Source organism: Eumetopias jubatus, unplaced genomic scaffold, assembly GCF_037043125.1.
Source record: "Eumetopias jubatus isolate StellerSeaLion01/CBP00866 unplaced genomic scaffold, mEumJub1_p1.0 scaffold_16, whole genome shotgun sequence".
In the NCBI taxonomy this organism is placed as follows: Eukaryota; Metazoa; Chordata; class Mammalia; order Carnivora; family Otariidae; genus Eumetopias; species Eumetopias jubatus.
The window spans coordinates 63290504-63308612 of NW_028274822.1; the positions used below are offsets into that span (position 1 = coordinate 63290504).

The 18109-nt window shown below is 40.6% G+C and overlaps 1 protein-coding gene across 4 annotated transcripts in view; it reads left to right on the forward strand.

Moving 5' to 3' along the window:
- The window catches only part of LDLRAD4 (low density lipoprotein receptor class A domain containing 4), a 439821-nt gene that overhangs the window by 178746 nt on the left and 242966 nt on the right, over positions 1-18109 (forward strand). The window contains exon 1 of one of the 4 annotated variants that reach the window (XM_088019477.1): positions 6718-6762. The exons of the other annotated variants lie outside the window; for them this stretch is intronic. The gene's annotated coding sequence lies outside the window, so the exon portion shown is untranslated. Of the gene's footprint in view, positions 1-6717; positions 6763-18109 lie in introns of those variants that run through there. 4 annotated transcript variants of the gene reach the window in all.

The window sequence follows — 18109 nt, forward strand, 5'->3', positions numbered from 1 at the left end:
TCATTGGGGCTTTTATTTGTGTTTCTCTGGTGATTGATCATGTAGAGCATCCTTTTTATGTGTGTGTTGGCCATCTGTAAGTCTTTGGAAAAATGTTTATTCAGATCTTGGGCCCATTTTTTAAAGAGGATTGTTCATTCTTTTGCTATTGAGTTGTATGAGTTCTTTATATATTTTGGATATTAGCCCCTCAGCAGATACATGATTTGCAAATACTTTTTACCATTCAGTAGGTTACCTTTTCATTTTGTTGATGGTTTCCTTTGCTGTACAGAAACGTTTTAGTTTGATGTAGTTCCACTTGTTTATTTTCGCTTTTGTTGCTTTAACTTTTGGTGTCAGGTTCAAAAAATCATCACCAAGACCTATGTCAAGGAGCTTCCTGCCCATGTTTTCTTATAATTTTATGGTTTTAGGTCTTACATTCAAGTCTTGAATCCATTTTGAATTAATTTTTGTTCATGGTGTAAGATAGTGGTCCAGCTTCATTTTTTTGCAAGTGGATGTCCGGTTTTCTCAACACTGTTTATTATAGAAATTGTCTTTTCCCCCATTGTATATTCTTGGCTCCTTCATTGTATTAATGTTGTATATTAATTGTTCATGCTTCAGTTTATTTCTAGACTCCCTGTTCTGTCCCATTGATCTATGTGTCTGTTTTTATGCCAATACCATACTGTATTAATTACTAAAGCTTTATAATATAGTTTGAAATCAGGGTGCATAATGCCTCTAGCTTTGTTCTTCTTTCTCCAGATTGTTTTGGCTGTTTAGTGTGTCTTATCTATCCGTAAGATTGGTCCTGTTAACTCTCATAAGACTAGGATGTAAAGCCCACCAATGGAGATGGTGGCTAGATTCATGACCTCCTCTTAAGGGGTCTCATTCCAAGAACTTACTGGATCCCTGTGGAGGAAAGAGCTCTTTTCACCCACTCTCCAACCATAACATATATATCCGCATTCATGGCCCTTTTCCCAGAGGTGTCTCAAACTTTGTTATCCAAATCAGTGATACTCTAAGTAGCAACCTTCTTAAGACACTGTATGTATTTTGCAATAGAGATATATAGAACTGCAGTGTGCTTAAGCACATGTGGTCTGTGATTCAGACTAGCTGGGTTCAAATCCTGGCTCTGCCATAGCAGCCTTTGTGGCATTGGGTGAGTAACTTAATCTCTCTGTGCCTTACTTTCCTCATCTATTACATGAGAATAACTATATAGTATATATAAGTATATATATTATAAGTAACAATAGTATATACTTAAGAGGGTTGTTGGGAAAATACATGAGTTTATGCAGGTACGGCTTTATGGCAACAAGCAATTGTTAGGCATAGACTCACCTCGTTTACACAACTTAGTGCCCAGATTAATTTTTCCTGCCTCTGCACACCTCAACCCACCGTCAGCAGGTCCATATGTGGGTATCATGTTTGCCCATGGGTTCTGAGGACATTTCCAGAAGAGCCATTCCAAAGGGTTTTGAATGATTGCAACAGTATTGGAATTAATGGGTTAAACTCATGTGGATATATGCTTTCCTAGTTCATTTGTCAAACAACAACAAGAAAACAAGCGTCCAATTCTTGGATACCCCTTGTAGTTTGAACTTAATATTCCCTTGTTGTTCCCAGTGCATTCACTGAAGATTAATTTCCCACAGCAGTGTGAATCTTTATTATATGTTTGTCATTTAAATATAATTCTTTTGCTATATTTTATAATAAGGCAGAAATTAATTTAAACTTACATATTGCTAAACGGTTTAGATTCTGTATCTTTTTTGTTAATCTTCCTCCTTTTTGTCTTGCTAGATGTGAAGAGCACTTCTGGGCCTGGAGAGCCGATCGGCACTGGTTGCCTTATTCACTTTCATTGAATTTTATGCCAGACACTGGGCGAGGTGCTGGGGGTATAAGGATGAAAGGACTTATTAAACAAAAGAACATTTCATTTAATAAAAACACTATATAGTTTACTTGAGTGGCAGGCTTCTTCAGGACAGCGTGCCCAGGTCATATGCATTTGTACAGTTAAGTTATTTTTTCGTGTGGAAGAAAAGAGAGAAGCATATAAGACTTGGAGATTTTATTTCTACATATAAAAAAGCGTCAGAAGGGTGTTCTTTGTGTCTCTCAACGTCCCTTTAAGATGCTGGGAGCCTTTAGAAATTTCCATTTCCAGCAGGATTTGGAGTTGGGTCAAAGTCCAGAGGGTTGAGGGTAGGGCTGCATCCCTCAGGAAGCTCAGACTTGGTACTCAGTACCTGATGTGGAGCCCAGACTGGCTGGCACCAGGCAAGTCCTTCTACGTGTGTAGCCCAATTCACAGGTGAGCAGACAAAACTCTTAGCTATGGCCACAGGTATGGAGACCCTTTAGGATGGTGAAAAGAGTATTTATGATGGGAGTCCATGGCTGGAAATGAACCAGGGTAATAACAAACCCAGCTGTGTTCACATGTATTTTTATAAGTTGATCAGGACTGAGAGCATATGTGTGGCAGCAAATCTTTCTTCTCTCTTACATCCTTTAAAAACACTGACCAGGAGGAGGCCTTATTTTTGCCTTAAGGATGATTGAGGAATGGATGTGGTTTATTTATAGGTCCATGACCTGAGGCCTCCTCTTGGATTTATTCATTTGGCACATGTTTATCGAACACTTGCTATATACTAGGAACTGTAGTAGGTACTGGGGTTATAGGGATGAACAGACAGAGGTACCGGCATTCAAGGAATTTACAAATTGGCTGGGAGACAAATAATATAGAAGTAAACAAACACATCGCAAGTGATGTAATGAGCTCTGGGCATTATATAAGACTGATGAATCACCTCTACCTCTGAAACTAATAATACATTATATGTTAATTAATTGAATTTAAATTTAAAAAATTTAAAAAAAAGTGGGGAAGAAGCTAAGACAGTGAGAGGGAATCACTATTGCTGATAGGATGATCGGGGAAGGCATCTCTAAGGAAAAGGAAGGGAGAGAGCATGTGGAGATGCAGCAAGAGTTCTGGGCAGACGGCCCAGCAAGGGCAGAGGGCTTGGGTTCACAACAAAGTTGGTGCTGGATGAACGGCAAGATGGTTGTTTGGATGGTCACATGCCCTGGAATGGGCTGGGCGGATTGGTGGTCCCTGTGCTTTTGTTTTAATTTGTTTTGATTCTCACTGTTCTTTCCAAAGGGAGGGAGAATCTGGGTATCTGTAAATTTTAGCTAGCACTGTTTGCTATATATTTAGTACATTATATCTTATTTTGAATCACTGCTTTTTAAAAAATTGTCTATCTCCCAAACACTGAGTCTACTAGGAGAGTCCTATATTCAAGGTCAGTTCTTGGACTTCCGTTTCTTTATTTCTTGGCACTTTCTAAACACAATGCTCAGACATGTTGATACAAGTTCGAGAGAAACAACTGCAGGTGGTGACTGAGCAAATTCTCATTGTTAGTCACTGAGAAATGTGAAACAGAACAGCAAGTCTAGTGGGGGAAAAGATGCTCCCATATAATGAGCTCCTACGTTTGGGGAGGGACATGACAGACATTTTGCATCTTAGCACCCCCAGTTTTGCCCCCTTAGATGCAGACTGCAGTCACTCCGGGACAGACACGTGGAGAATGGGATCCGCTTTCAGCCCTGGTGCTCATTTTCTAAACTGGGTTCCCCTCAGCCAACACAAAGGCTACTTCTCATGATGTATCCTTTCAAAATGCCACCCTCTAGCAGGTAATATCATCACCAGTTCATGTTGGAATTTATTTTTCTTAGATTTCTGGACTGACTTCATAAGCACAGTTTCCAAGGATGGTTTGTCCTTAAGCAGGGCAAGTACATAATAAAATAGTGATGGGAATCAGTACCAATGGCACTTTGCCAAATCACTTTTTAATCTTGCCATACTTTGTCTCTTCTCACTTAAAATGAGAACATCTGATGCACTTTTCATGATATTTTCAGCATTAAATACCGCCTTTTAAAAAGATATGCACCAAAAATATCCTTTGTCCTCCTCTTCCGACTCTTCTCGTGAGGCTTTCAGCTCTTGGTTCCTCTTTGCTTGTAACTCCATGAGTTTACTTGTTTGTTCGAAGAAGTCAGGCACAGCCTATTGCCCTTTCTTCAAAACTCAAGCTGCTTCTCTTGTTATAGGACAGTGCTACTGTGACCTGAATTCATACTTTCATTATAAACATCCCATTTTCAGAAACTCATTGCTTAGCAATGATAGTTGCCCAATAGCTAAATCTTGAATTGCGAGATTTTTTTTTTTTAATCTCCAGTAACTTGATTAATTTTTATAATCCAGATACATTTCCAAAACATGTTTTTGGTATTACAGGGATTTTTTTTTTGTTATTAAAAAGAAACTTGTGAAAAGTTTTAAAGTCTCTTAGATTTTATTTTATTTATTTTACTTTATTATGTTGTTAGTCACCATACATTATATCATTAGTTTTTGATGTAGTGTTCCATGATTCACTGTATGCCTATAACACCCAGTGCTCCATGCAGTATGTGCCCTCCTTAATACCCATCACCAGGCTAACCCATCTTCCCACCCCCCTCCCCTCTAGAACCCTCAGTTTGTTTCTCAGAGTCCATAGTCTCTCATGGTTCATCTCCCCCTCCGATTTCCCCTGTCTTTATTTTCCCCTTCCTTCTCCTAAGTGAAATAAGTCAAGCAGAGAAAGTCAGTTATCGTATGGGTTCATATATTTGTGGAACATAAGGAATAGCATAAAGTCTCTTAGATTTTAAAAAAGTGGAAAACATTGTAACTTTTAGGATGTCAAATCTAGGTGCATTTTTGTAAACAAGAGTTATAAAAGTTCTAACTTATGTAAGTATTCCTAACACTTTGCAGACATTTTTATAGCTTCTCTATCAGTGCTGTTTATAGACAGAAGTGAGCACACATATACTGAATAAATGAGATACCAAATGTTTGTGATGATTAGGTGGCTCTCTCATAATTCGATTTCCTAATTGGTGATCCTAAAGAATGTTGATGAATGAATAAGTGTCAGCCAGGTGGGAACTGTCTAATGGTTGTTATCTCAAGGATTTTGTCAAGAACTTGGGTGAAGGTGATAAAAAGCATGCTTATCAAATTTTCAAGTGACTAGAAGGAATTGGTCAGTCCTTTGCTGACACAATTAAAATTTAGAAAGATAACAATATTAAAATATCATGATGGGGACGCCTGGGTGGCTCAGTTGGTTAAGCGACTGCCTTCGGCTCAGGTCATGATCCTGGAGTCCCGGGATCAAGTCCCGCATCGGGCTCCCTGCTCAGCAGGGAGTCTGCTTCTCCCTCTGACCCTCTTCCCTCTCGTGCTTTCTATCTCTCATTCTCTCTCTCTCTCAAATAAATAAATAAAATCTTTAAAAAAAAAATATCATGATGAACCAGTCCCAGAATAACACATGGTTAAATAATAATGGCACATCCTTATAATGAAATACTGTGTAGCTATTACAAAGGATTTTTGAGAAGAGCATTTCATGTCCTAGAGAAATGCTTATGATATATTTTTAAGTGAAAAAAAAGTAGGTCATAAAATAATATGAAGAAGATGATCTTTTTTTTATACTCAAGGAGCAGACAGTATGTTTTGATATACACCAAAATGTTAATGGTGGCTACTTATGAGTGATAGCATTAGATAGAATTTTTACTTTCTTGTACTTATCTGTACTTCCGAATTCCTTTTTTTTTTTTAGGTAAAAATCAAAATGTTTTATAAATAGTGGGTCAGTAATGACTCTTACTTTCGTGGTAAAAAACGGTTGTACATGTCCAGTATAGTTTAATATTATTACTTTATAATATCATGATTATTAAAAGTACATTTGAGAATGGATACTAAAACTCTCACTGTTGGCTTTAGAAACAAATGACAACAAGGTGAATGTAGGCAGTTCTTCCCATTACATAGTTGTGTGACCCACTTAACCTCTCTGGGCCTCCGTTTCTCTGTGAAATCAGGAATTAAAATGATCCCTGAAACCCCCTTCTGATGGTGAATTGTGTGATTTCAAGATTCTGTACACCTGCATCCTGACCTCATTTAGTTGTCTTTCCTGGGGGGGGTGTCTTACTGCCACGGAGAAATCTCCTAGGACTGTGTCTTTATAGGGCCCAGAGTGTAAACAAACAGAATTCAAATTGGGCCTAATCTATTTTACCTCTAAAAGAGAGGGTGTGGGAGACTGTGGCCTTAACAGCAGTCTTTTTCTGTTGTGTATAAATCCCAGGATGTTGGGAGTGGCAAGGATGAGGAAGAGAATATTTGGGTGAAAGAGAGTAAGATGGTGTGCAGGCACCCTGCCCCCACCGGCTAGAGACAGCTCTGGTTTGTTTGTTTGTTTGTTTGCTATTTTGTTTGTCCTTATAGAGGAAAAATCTCTTCTATTTTCCTTATCTACACATAACACCCATACTTTTGGCCAACCAAGCAGTTCTGTGACACCAGCTGGATAATCCTAAAATTTAATGTAATTCTGACCGTCTTCCTGGAGTCAGCATCAGCTCCCACAAGGTAAGGGCTCAGTCCCACATGAACTCCTGCATCAGAGGCCAGTCGCAAGTCCAGGTTTTCTGACTGGCTGTGACCCCTCCTAGATTCCATTAATTTGCTAGAACAGCTCACAAAACTCAGAGAAACATTTTACTTATTAGATTACTAATTTGTTTTTAAAGGATATAACCCAGGAACAGCCAGATGGAAGAGATGCTAAGGGCAAGGTATGTGGGAAGGGGTGGAGGGAGCGCCCATGTTCTCTGGGGGTGCCACTTTCCCAGCACCTCCTTGTGTTCACCAACCTGGAAGCTCTCCAAACCCTGTCCTTTTGGGTTTTTTGGAGGCTTCATTGTGTAGACATGTTTGATTAAATCACTGGCGATTAAGTCAATCTCCAACCCCTCTCCTTTCCCCAAAGATCGAGAGGTCGGGCTGAAAGCTCCACCCCCTTAATCACACACTTGTCTACCCCTGGCAAATCAGCCCCCATTTTTAGTGGTTTCCAAAAGTCACCTCATTAACTTAAACCCAGGTGCGGTTGAAAGGGGCTTGTTGTGAATAACCATAGACATCTTTATGGCTCTCTTATCACTTGGGAAATTCCAAGAGTTTTAGGAGCTCTGTGCCAAAAACAGGGACTAAGATCAGATTTGTATTTCTTACTATAAATCACAGTATCCCAGTCCCACCCCCTTCCCCATGGTTAACGTGGCCTGGGAAATGATTTTTACTTCTCCTTTTATTTTACTAAAAGGCCAAATGATTTCAAATTCTGCTAGTTCTTGATTAATGTCCTGTAGGGTTGATAGGTGCCTTAGAGACTGGAATCCTTTCTTGAGCATCTCTGATACGTGGTTTTACATCCTGAACTTGACCCCTCCATCCTAGGATGTGTGCTCTGTCACAAATCACCCTTTCCTATGGGGGCTTTGGTGTCACATTGCTCTGCGTTCTGTTTATAGTCCCCTGTAAGGCGCGTGTCCACATGTGCACATGATACGCCCAAATCCAGATGTCTGAAGGCATCGAGTGCAGTGATATGTGACCTCAACTTGGGCTATATGCTTTAAAACACAGCCTGAGATTATACTAATCTTTTTGGCAACCTTCCCACCCTGGCATGGCCTACTTACTGTGAGCGTCCTCTGTGCCAGGGATTGTGCTTGTCACAATGTGAATTGAGAGATATGCTGAGTTACTGAACATGAATACTCCTAATTCTTTTCATGGGAACTGTTGCTAAGCGAGATTTTCTCCCAAAGTAATATTTTTCGTTATTTTAAATTTATGTTTTAGATTTTTTAAAAAGTAATTATACAAATTTAAGACCTACTTTTAATATCCATTTCAGTTGTCTGTGACATTTCCGAAACACATGCAAAGAACAGAAATCAGAAATCTAATACGTAGGTTATGTAAGTAATGAAAAGAAGTGTAGTGTGAGAGAAACCTAATGAAGATATATTTATATAAAAGTAGACGTGACATAGCAGCCTAAAGTGCCCTTCTTTTGTGACAACTGTACTGCTCTTCCCTGATGCAGTGTGACCCCCCTGCCCCCGGGGAAATGGCTTGGTTGTCTTAACTATAGCTTCAAAAAGGTTTTTTTAAAGATTTTATTTATTTATTTGAGAGAGAGAGAATGAGAGAGAGCACATGAGAGGGGGCAGGAAGAAGCAGACTCCCCACTGAGCAGGGAGCCCGATGTGGGACTCGATCCCGGGACTCCAGGATCATGACCTGAGCTGGAGGCAGTCGCTTAACCAACTGAGCCACCTGGGCGGCCCTCAAATTTATTTTTTGATGAACGGGTGGTAATAATTATTAACGACAATAAATACAATATTAGGAGCTGACATTTTATTATATATGAACCATGGGTCAGACACTAGTAAGCACTTCATGTGTAGCATCTTGTGTAATCTTCACAGCAACTTTAAGAAGTAGGTATTAAACCTGTTTTATACACAAAAAGCCAAGGCTTACAGAGACAATGCAGCACAGCTTATTGAAGGTACAGTTGGAATTTGTACCCAAGCCCATTGCCTTAACTAGTGTATGTGCTCTTCCTAAAGTACCATGTTGAGAATGGAAGCTATAAACTAACGAGTTCGTCGCCCCCTCTTCAAAGACAACACTATCACAATAATTTGATCTCTGCCACCAGTCTTTTTTCTCATATGTCAGTACCATGGGCACAAGAGTTATTATGAATGAAAGAAAAATGTTGAAATGTTGATATGTGGATGTGTGAGCATTTTCACCATTTCAAGATTTTTACTGTTGACTTGTTTGAGCATGCGTGGGCTCTCTGCCCCTCACCGACTTGGGGGGTATGTGATGGTGCTGGGAGTGTGCGTGAGCACCGAGGGGGGCTCCTAGACCCTTTCCTCTAAAGCAGATGGTCCCTGCCTAATTTCTTTTTTTTTAGACTGAGTAGAATTTTTGTAAAGATTCTTACTATGCATCTTCCAACGCATCAGTATCACATGTCTTTATGGAGACTGATACAGTCACCTCTAGTTGTGCAGCATATTTCATTCTGTGGTCTAACCAAGCTACACACCATGACAGCTGCTTCTCATCAGAGTGGTGTGCCTACGACTTCTAGACAGATCTGCCCTGGATTCTTACTAACCGGCCCTCCTGACTGATAACACCTGGCCAATTTCCAACTCCAAGTGACCTCAGCAGCTTCCAGCTGGTAAGACTCATGTGTCTCCATTGGGAAAGTGGCACTGAGGTCCTAAGGGCTGGTTTTTGCAAGTTACTTGGCTTTCTGAAATGACAGTGACCTGTAAACAAGAAGCTGTGGGTCCATCTTTATTAGGAAGTGACCTGAGCCATGCTACCTAGGCTTTTGTTATTGTTGTTCTTGTTGTTGTTACAGAGAAGATGAAGGGTCTGGCATCATGTAGGACCAAGACAGGATTATATATTAAGGAGGACACTCTGTCTCCTTTGCCCCTTCCATGTCATGGAGCACATGGTAATTATGCTTACTGGGGGACGTGCTTCCCTGTTAATGCTAAACCTGTCTTCTCCAGAATTTCCATTCATGCTTGATCATTCTGCTTGCCTCTGCGAGGGGAAATTGGAGTGGAGCTGGGGCATACCCCAGGACCTGATGGACTGGAACGCAGAGCCAGGTGCATAGCACACAATTTCTCATGGCACCAGGGCTGACTCACACCTGACAGCATATTGCCTCTGCTTGCCTGTGGGACCTCAGTATGGCAGTCCCAGCACACACTGGGTGAGAGGACACAGAGGGAGATAGATGGCCAGGGGCCTCCGCATTCTCACAGGGTGAAGTGTATGTCCTCCAGAGGCCTGTCTGTGAGGTGAAAGGTGACTGTCAGAGTGCTAAGGATTGGGTGGTGTGGCAATTGGAGGTGGATTTGAGTCCTTGACCTTTGGAGCCCAGACACTGATTCAGCAGTAAAATAAAATGACTGTTTATTAATGGCAATTTAAGGCCAGGACTGTTGGCCTCTGCCCTTTCATATGTCCCATAAATTTAACATGGTCTGACATACTGTGGAACAGAATAATAATAAACAAGGCACATGGTGGTATGGATTTTAAGATTTTTTTTCTGACTTTTTTCTTTGCTGTACTTTGGATAATCTGAGAATAAGAGAGAGAGAGAACTTGGTAGATTTTTCTTATGATTGTTTCAAATGCACATATTATTGTTCATTACTCCTTGACATCACCTGCTTGACCTGGGGTGCTTCACTCATAAAGGCCAATCTGTGACTATACAGCTTCTCTAATTTCATTTCTTATCAGAGGCATACAAATAATCTGGCTTATAGGAAAAGGCCATTTTCCCTTCATTATAACAAGGGATTGAGGGTGGTGTAACATCTTGAATAATTTTTGCCCCATGTTTATAGAACTACGGTGCTGAGGCATTACATTAACACTGTGATTAGATGTAAAGACAAACAAGAGAAGGTGTCTCCTGTCTAGTCACTTGTACACATTACCTGACTCTTCTGATCTATACCAAGATTGCCTGAGGGAGGAATTGTGTCAATGCTCTCTGTCCAAGGTTTTGGCCTCCCTTAGTGGAGATGGCTGTTCAGAACTCAGAGAACCACCTTCTGGCCAAATGATAGGAATGCAGCTGGTCACTGTCCAAAAAAGGGTACCCTGGGAGTGGGCTGCCTGTCTGTGCCTCACAGACCTTTCTGTCACACCCTTACCATAATTTCTAATGATATATTTATGTGGGGTTTTTTTCCTAGTGTTTGTCTCCCCAAGTCCCTGAAGCTTCTAATATACCAATTAGTCTGCTTCCAGCACATGGGGCAAAGTAAGTGCTCAGTAAATACTGAGTAAATAAGTGAACTTCTCCGGAGGTAGTTCGGCAGTGTATATGACAACATACAGCCATGAAAATGAGGCAGGGAAGGCATTTTTAATAACACGAGAAGTATTGAGGAAACCCTAAGTAGGTAGTCAATTTGAAGCCTATTACCCTTTCCCGCCCCCATTACGACATCTCCAACACCTGAGATATGATCACATCTTAAAATTGCTTGTGTTTTCTTTTTCTTTCTTATTGACATAAAATATTGTCTTACAGTTACTGTCCCCTTTGATTCAATTAAATATAGCATGTTAAAAGAAATAGATTAGGTAAAGTGTAAAAAAAAGATAATGCGTGCAAATTAAAGAATGGTCCATAGAAAGGACACACCTTGTAATGGTGCTTTCTTTTGGTTCGTGAGGTCAGGATGCATTTTCTTCTTTTCTCTCTTCTTGTCCTTTTTCTTTCTCCTCTTCCTTTTTCTTTTGTTTCCAGTTTGTCTAGGTTTTCTAAATTTTGTACCACGCATATGAATTACCTTTTTGAGTGATGGAAATTAGCTGAAAACCACTTTACAGGAAGTGATGATTATATTTGTTTTAGTGTGCACAGAGCAAAGATGTCTGAGCACACTGAGTTCAGAGGAGTTGTGAGATTGTGCCTGTGTGTCATAGCCCCACCCTAATCCCCCAAATAGGTTTGCCCTCCTTGGTGAGTTCAGTTCTGCCTGTTTCCGGCTTTACCTGTGTTACATGAAATAATTACACCGTTTTCTCTCACCAGGGAAGTAACTGGGCCACCTTCCTAATGTAGGCAAGACATGCCTCCTGGAAGTGAGCCCAGGAGAGGAAAGCTGTTGCTTCCACTCCCCAGCAAAGGGAAAGGTGTGTGAGGTCCCCCTGGGGATACTGTGTAAAATGCTTTTAATTGCCCTCTAGGGGATTTGTCCTTAACTGTAGATAATTCTACACCATGCCATTTGTCGTTATCTTGCCTATGGATTATTAAATAACCTTGCATCTTATTTATTATGGGTACATATAGGAAGACTTTAAGCTACTGATAGGTGAAACTATTAACCTAGTATATCTTATGTGGAACTTATATTCTTAGAACTCTATCTACAACCTATATTTCATCATCTAATACTAGAATATATACAAGGTTTGCATTACATAAACTGCAATATGAGCATCCCCTGGATTAATTCTTGCATTAGATATAGTTCACAAGAGTAAAAAGCGTTATGGTATGGAAGAGAAGGGACAACTTTCCCTTATGGAAGAATTCCAGTTATTACATGTAGACGAAATGAGGAAAATAGAAATTCCTCATTAGAATACCATAATAATCACTGCTGTAGGTAAGATGTGCTGAAATTAGTTGGTGAAAGTTAAGGAGAAACAGGATATTTGAATAGTCTGAAAGTATCTCCCCCCAAGATAAATATTTATGATTACAAAGAGAAAATAATAACTTTACAGTTAGAAAAAACTGGCAGATGTCAAGCGCTCAAGGTTAATAGCAGCAGTAATAAACATATTCTCGTTTTGTATCTCTGGATAGGGTGCTATGGGTGGGGGGATCACCTCTGCGGTATTCTTCCCTATATGCATAATCTTAGTCTAATAATGATAAGACAACACACAAACCCAAGTCAAAGGACATTCTACCAAATACCTGGCCAATACTTTTCAAAAGTGTCAAGGCCCTGAAAGACAAGGAAAGATTGAGGACCTGTCACAGATGGAGGAGACTAAAGAGATGAGACAAGTAAACGAAAGCTGGGCTCCTGTATTAGATCCTGGAAGAGAAAACGGACATTAATGAGGAAAATTGGTGAAATCTGAAAAACGTCTGTAATGGATTATACCAGTGTTACTTTCTTAGTTTTGATAAATGTCCTATAGTTGTCAGATTATAACACTAAGGGAAGTGGGGTTAACAGTATTATAGAAATTCTGAAGTATTTTTGCATCTCTTCCGTAAGTCTAAAATTATCTCAAAGTAAGAAGCTAAAAAAATTCATTATGGATATTTATACCCTTTAAGTGAACATACAACTTTGCTAATGTTTATTGTTTTGCTTGATCATCTGCATTAATGGGTGGAAGCATAGCCTATATGGAGTCCAAAATCATAGATACTGGTTTACACTGGACTTTAAAATACAGTGTATGTAAATTTTTTCCCTTCTTCACATTTGCCTTGTGATTAACCTAACAGAATATGAGGTGAGACCAAAGACGTTGAATGCCTAAAAAAATTCATAAAACTGATAACCCATTTTATGGGAAACTGAAAGTTCTGTTTCTAAAAGGATAGCTTGATTTTGGTGATGATTTTTTGCTGGTGGGAAGCAGAGATTCAGAACAAACAAGAGGATGGATTTGTTGTTGTTGTTGTTGTTGTTGTTGTTGTTGCTCTGAGGATGGATTTTGAGCACAGCAGCTGCCCCTTGCAGTTGGAGGTCTGTGAGGCACATGGCCGCCACAGAAGGTGGCAGTTGGTGATAAGCAAGTCTACATAGATTATTTTTTTTCTGATTTACCATTTAAAATTTTATTATTTACCAGATTTTATATTCTTAATGAGGAGAATCATCTTTTTTAGTCCCAGTATCTTAGATACTCAATACTTAGATATTGAGTAGGTGCTCAATAAATGTTTGAACAAAGCTTTTGCTGTAAACTAGTATGTTACTACTCCGGCAGGAACCCCCTATAGTCACAATGGCTTCACATAAAAGAGCAGGTATTTTAGTTACTGTTGTAAGCCTGTGAGTAGAATTTTTTTGTTGAAATTGGCATTATAAGACTCAGCCCAGAAGTCTGCACTGAATTCTTAAGTTGGTGTTTGCTCAGAGTAGCTCCCTAACTCCTTCACAGCGGTCAGCTCAGTGACACGACTTTGCCTGTTACTGCACTGTTTGCCTCTTCCACACTGGCCTTGACACACTGCTTGCTCTTCTGCAGAGCATAGCAGATCCTTTTTTTTTTTTTAAAGATTTTATTTTTTTATCTGACAGAGTCAACACAGTGAGAGAGGGAACACAAGGAGGGGGGATGGGAGAGGGAGAAGCAGGCCTCCCGCGGAGCAGGGAGCCCGATGCGGGGCTCGATCCCAGGACCCTGGGACCATGACCTGAGCTGAAGGCAGACGCTTAACGACTGAGCCACCCAGGCGCCCCCAGAGCATAGCATATCCTTTACCATCAGGCTCTGTTTGTTGTTCCTGCCGAGCATCCTCACCTTCTCTCTCTGAGAAATTCGTATTCATCTTTGGAACTCAGGTCAGCAAGTGTTTCCTCTGGGAACTCGACCCTGATCACAGGATTCCATAGTTCTTTAGTATAACATTTACCATGGTGTTTCTATTTAAATGAATTAAATTCATTCATTCATTTACTCTTTTATTCATCTGATACTGACTGCCTGTTACGGGCTGGATACTTGTGAGGAACTATAGAGACAGCAGTAAAAGCGCAGACAGGGTTCCTGACTTTATGGGCCTCCATTTTAGCAGGGCAGGCAGGCATAGCTAATTAAGTAATTATGGTTGTGAGAAGATGACCTGTGTACCTATTTTCATGGCTAGATTATGAGTTCTTTGAGGGCATGGGTTTTGTCTCCCTTATTTTTATAGTCCTAGTGTGTAGAACAGGAGTCTGGCAGCTAGTAGGTGCTCAGTAAATGTAGAAATGAATTGAGCACTTAATGTACCTATTTGCACATGATTATATGGCTGATCACTTTACTCTCAGCTGCCTCCCAAATTTTTATTTATCATCTATGAACTGAGCTAATCAAAGGAAGACTTATTGATTTTTCTCTTTGATGTACTGGGAGTGCTGCTTCTTTCTTCTTACACATGGTGAGAGTGACATATGTGACAGGATTCAAGCAACACAAACCAGTAGGATGGGCTCTTCTTGACCTTTCTATGTCATACCACTAGCTCCGGGTCAAGCCCAGGAGGGGGCATTGGGTTCTTGGAACTAAGGTCACATGACTGTACCCTGGCTGCTTGTGAGGCTGGAACCCAAGGCATTATTTGTATTTGCATTTTCTGTTGTGAAGATGCTCCAATTCCCACAGGACAAAAAATAAGGAATTCCCTAAGAGTTTCAGTGCCGGTCAGCAAAATAGAATTGTAAATGTATACTAGTCACTGAAATGCAATTGGTTGATTGTTCGTAAATTCCAGCTATTTTGTGTTAAAGTTGATAGAAAATTTGGACAGAGTAAATGCTTCTGCCCGAGTTTGTATCACAGTGTATTTTAAATGTGTGTCAAGTTGTTTGTAAATTGCATTTTTCTTTTTAACCCTATCGCCAGTGTGATCAGGTCTGTGACCAGACGTTTGTAATTTTCCCAGAACAGTATCTTTTACAGAAAACAGTGTGGTGGAATGTGATTTGGGAAAAGGGATAGAGTCTCTGCTTGAGTACAGAAATTACATCTTAGGAATCAGGGAATTCTAGTCAATCATTTAGTCATTCAGCAAAATTTACTGGATGTCTGGTGTCCATTGTGGTTGCTGCATAACTTCCATTACTTAGTAAGTTTGTCTAAGACATTTTAGATCTTCTTTCTGTGAAAGAATACAGTTTGCACATGAAATCATTGGGGAAAACAAGAATTATAAAAGTGTTAGCATTTCTAGCCAAACCCAGGGTTTGTGGTAATTAAATAAATGGATGACATTTGGGACATATTTTCTCAAGCCATAGATGAACTGTATGATCAGCTACACTATGATTAACTACACTTTGTTCTACAAATCCCTATTAGAGGCAGTTTTGTGCCCTGCTCAAAAGAAATACAAAGATGAATAAGTTGGAGAGCCTTCCTTTACAAAGCAGATCTCCTGATTGAAGGGACAAACAGGTGGGCTTTGCAGTGATGCAGACTTGAGAAACTGTCATTCCCACCATTTCTTGGAGCCTATTCCATCCTTGCAATATGGGGTTATTGATACCTACCTCATTGGATTCATCAGGGCAGTGTATGTACAGTGCCTATTTCAGTTCCTTGTACAGTTAGCATCCTTGTTGTCATTGTCACTTAGAGGCCAGAGGGCTTGGATTTCACAGGGGGAAATCATGTTTCAATTTTATAATTATATGGCTAATTGGAGAATATGATAAAGTCCCCCATTGACACAATGAACCATTTTTACTTACTTTTGCATTTCTGTGTTTGCTGCAGCCTAGGAGGAGGTCCGTTAAACCAAAAGGCCTCATTATCATTTTAGGCGAGGGATAGTGAATGAGGAGGCTGGCTTTCAGATAGCTGCCTGCACTGTCTTCTGCTTGAAGTGTTGGGGAGCTCAGAATAGGGGGGAGCCCAGAGAACCCTAAGCCCTTTGACAGTATAGTCCTTCTGAGGGGGGCCTCACTATTCGCCATGAAGTAAAATCTCCATTCACTAGGCTCATGCAAAAAGAGGTACAAAAATTCTTTGTGAAGCGTACGTAAATAGTTCTTTGGAGATCATCTTTACTCCTGTTTTCACTCATGATCATGGACAATTGAAATTCACCTACAGTTCAAACTGGAGGTAAGATATTTGGTGGCACTCTTGCATAGAGGTAGGTCTCTGTACAATGTAGGGTCCTTAGTCCCAGAAGTGCTGATTTACTCCTCAGCCAAGAGATTATTCACATTTCTTGAACATACACAGTCTCTTATGATCTGAAAAACTATCATTTTTATTTGTTCATTAAGATGAATAATAGCCTAGAGGAATAACATTTTCTTCAGATGATTATCCTCCCCAAAAAGTAGGGTTTGTGTATGTCCATCCAGCCTGTGGTATGCCTGGGTTGTTAAGACTGTTTATGAAGAGCAGCAGGGGAGGTGCTGATGCTGTTCTGCTGAGGATGGGGTATGGGTGCTTTCTGCATCGTGGGAGGTGTGGTTGCAGGGCAGATGTGTCTCCTACATTGTCAAAAATATCTGAAGGAGCCGGCCATGGTCCCAGGGCTGTGAGGCGCATCGTGCCTCATAAGGGAAGTGGATTTGTTTTTGAACAGCTGCAGTAAATATGTGAAGTGGACGACACCCTCAGCTTACCAGAGGGGCAAACCTCACCCCCCAGGACAGGTCTTGGCAGCCCTTTGCAATCCACTGCTTCATCTTTCCCACAGGATTCCATCCAAATCCAAAGCTATTGTCTGGAGAGAAAGCCTTCTGGCTGCCTCATGTGCTGCCTCATCATTCGGCAGGGTGGGTGGGCAGGCTTGTCTGCCTAGACCCTGAGTGGGTCCTTCCTGAAGCTGCATGTTCATTCAACAGAAAGCCTTCCAGGATGGAAGGTGGGGTGGATAGGACTGTGTTTGGCTGCGAGCCTCATTTCCACAAGTGCTTCGCCCACTGTGGAGATCTTTGGTAGGCTCTATATTGGCTGTTAGTCACTTAGTGACTTGCAGGTCTGGGGATTGAAGGGAGGGTCAACCAGATCTTCAGTAATGACATGGGACTGGTGGAGGGCTTTGAGTCTTTGTGATAATGGAAGCTGCTGGGTTGAATGAAAGATAAAGGAAAAGGATTCAGCACAGGAGGGCAGCAGGCTAGGAAGCAGGGTCCTGAACTAAGACAAGGAATACCATGGCTGTCCAGTAGGACATAATTAGGAAGTTAATGCTAAAGGTAGTTTAAAGTTAAGTTCAATCTTATCAAAAATCATTGGGGAAAATCTTCTCTTTAATTTCCTCATGTTTTTCAGGTATGAAAAACCAAGGCCCAGAGTTTAAAGTCATGCAAGCAGTTTTTAGCAGACCTGATACTGGAAACATTGGCTGTTCTGAACTGTGGCAAATCATCATCCTTGGTTTACCCTTGGGCGGGTGGGCCCAGTGATGCCCAATAATACCTCTTGTGGGTTTGTTGTGAAGCTTAAATGGGACAATGCACAGGAAGCCCCTTGTCTAGTTATAAATGTGAATGATAGTGAATAATTGCCATGTTCACCAGCCAGAATATGAGGCAGCCCTGGGCCTCTTCACGTTCTTGCATTTTTTTTCAAGTTTTGTGAATGGGATCATCCTAGCACCCTCACCTTTTGAAATTCTGGTTTTGTTCCCAGTTTTCTTTCCCATAATAACAATGACTTTATCTTTAGTGGTTTGCGGTTCCACCTTCATTCACAGGTCCATTATCTTATGTGATGCCTGAGGTCAGCAGGGCTCATTATCACACCCTGCTATAGAGATAAATAATGAAAACAGACCTCATCCAAGAACCACTG